The 2496-nt window shown below is 37.6% G+C and overlaps 1 protein-coding gene across 28 annotated transcripts in view; it reads left to right on the top strand.

Moving 5' to 3' along the window:
- Positions 1-2496, top strand: part of kcnma1a (potassium large conductance calcium-activated channel, subfamily M, alpha member 1a) — a 136548-nt gene that overhangs the window by 105827 nt on the left and 28225 nt on the right. The window lies entirely within an intron of this gene.

Raw genomic sequence — 2496 nt, 5'->3', positions numbered from 1 at the left:
TCTATCTATCTATCTATCTATCTATCTATCTGTCTATCTATCTGTCTATCTAGTCTTTATCCACATTTTTTACTTATTCATCATTTTCATTATTTGTTTTATTCAGTGTCATATGTGTGGTGGGTAAGTGGTGGTGTTGCTCTGTGGTGCTGCTATACTGTACGGTCCTATAGGTGTTAGACATGTGGCTACCGCATGTTGCATCAGTCATGCGGTTGTGTGATAATATCACTATTGGATTTGATGTGTTTTGAACTGTTTAAGGTAAGATGTCTGTATGTATACACAAAAATGGAACGTATTTTTTATACATTTTTATCCTGCAATGTAATGGTAATGTCTGTTAAATTATTGTCTTCTATCTTTAACTTGAAGGTCCTTACAAACCTGTGTTTTCAGTTTTTACATTTTTCAGTTTAAGCAGATTTGCGTGTTTCCTTTTTTTTTGCTTGTCTTTATTACCTTTGACTTAACCTCACCAAACAACTGTGCTTTTACTGTGCTGAGTTTTTAGTTTCACTTGAATGCCGAAGATAAGAGTAAATCACATTTGAAACAGTGTTTTGAAGATTTCTAACACTCTTGCAAAGTCTGATAAATACTTATAGGACAGATATTAAACTGTGTTTTCATTGGTGACACTGGTTCAGGGAAGTAATTAATAATATCTCAAGCAACTGAAATGCCCTTTCACTCTTTTAGGCAATTAGAGAAGAACAAGAGCAAGATGAACGCATGCAATTCTGCTCACAATTAATCTCAATCTCAAAAATAGAGGATTATTAGAAGGAAGGAGAACAAAAGGAAAATGGGGCTAAGAGAGGTTTTGTATGGTAAGGAAGAGGACAAGAAGATGCACAAAATGAAAGAAGATATAAAAGAGCAATAGTTGGCGTGATAAAGAAAAGGTAGGAGGACAAAAGCTTGTGGAAGATCGCCCTTCATTAGATTTTCCTTTTAAGTGGATGGGAAATACTAAATTGTCAGTCAATTACACATAGAAGCAGTTGGCCTAGCTATCAAAGCCTTGGGTTCAGACATACAGATCTGATTTCCTTCTCAAAATTCTCCCAGCATCTGCCGACTCAGCCTAGATTAGTGTCAAACATGCCATGATGAGTTTGGCTTGGCCTCTTGTAGTTCGGCCTGCGCTGATATCCCTTGGTACCAATTACTGGCCATTACATGGTTACTGATCTCACTTCTCCCTCAACCCCCTGTAGGATTTCAGGAAAGCCTTCCTCTGTCTTAGATTTCTTTCCCTTTTTAACTCAGATTTTGTCTGAACAAAGTGAGTTTAGTAAAAAAGTGCATTGGGCTTTGTCAGTTAGGGATTGTTGGATTTCCTCTCCCCATTTCCTCTCTTTAGGAAGAGGCTAAGACATTGTGACTCCATGATCTTGTACATTTGAACCACATTTTCTAGCCTGAGCACTTAATATTAATATTATTAATAATATTGACAATTATATTTATAATAATTAATTTCTTGGATAGCAGTCTTTCATTTAATGCACCTTGTGTTCTGATGCAAGTCACATTTGGACCACACAAATACACAGTGCGACACTTCATTAACAGTGACGTAAACTTTACCTCTGTGTTGCTTTAGGAACTTCACTGCAATACAACATAAATACAATAATTTAGTTTGATACAATATTTGAATAATAACCATTTTGGTAAGGACTCCTTCAAGGGGTTCAATGAGTAAATTGATGTTTGGTGAAATAGATAGACCCCTTGTGCAACTCAGTAGAACTATCTCTTGACATATCAGATAACTAATTAATTGCAGTCTTCTGTTACTTGAGATCATTTAAATAAAGATTCTGCAGTTTTGTCAGTTTGTTCAAAAACATTTGCAGATAAAAGATGTTGAAAATGGACAGTAAAGGGCAAAGGCTTGCCAATTTTTCTACCGCTTGTGAATAGTTCAAAGCACACATTAAATAGGTAGGTAGAGTAGGGTACGAAATGGAGTTCCCTTTTGTGTGGTTGTGTATATTGATTTTTGTCTTCTACTACATAAGTTTTAAGGTATCACCCAGAAGTTATTCTGAGTAGTCCAGCTGAACCAAACATTTATTTTTGGTTTGTATTTTAGTTCTATGTGGTCTTTCTTTGTGACCTGACCATCATCACAGTCGGCCAGCTTCCTTCAATAAGAAAAGCTGGAGACGTGACATGTTTTATATGATGGAGAGGCTGAAAGCTTCTTTAAAGTTGGGCTATGGACAAGGGTTGGGGACCAAGGGCTCGGGAGGTGCTTTCGGCTAGTCCATGGCCTTCTGGGCTGTACGTGTATGCATGCATACGTGTGTAACTACATGCACAACTATATCTGTGTCTGTGCATGTGTGTGCATCTGCATCTCATTGCTGGAGACCTTATCTATTCTGACACGGAAATTATGTTTGCATTTTCATTTTCCCGGCCCTGCTGGTCCATCACCAAACTTGCCCTGACAGCTCCTGTCCACCAGGCAGGCTTGGT

The sequence above is a fragment of the Etheostoma spectabile genome, chromosome 17 (assembly GCF_008692095.1).
Source record: "Etheostoma spectabile isolate EspeVRDwgs_2016 chromosome 17, UIUC_Espe_1.0, whole genome shotgun sequence".
Taxonomy (NCBI): domain Eukaryota; kingdom Metazoa; phylum Chordata; class Actinopteri; order Perciformes; family Percidae; genus Etheostoma; species Etheostoma spectabile.
This window is presented reverse-complemented; position numbering and strand designations above follow the sequence as displayed.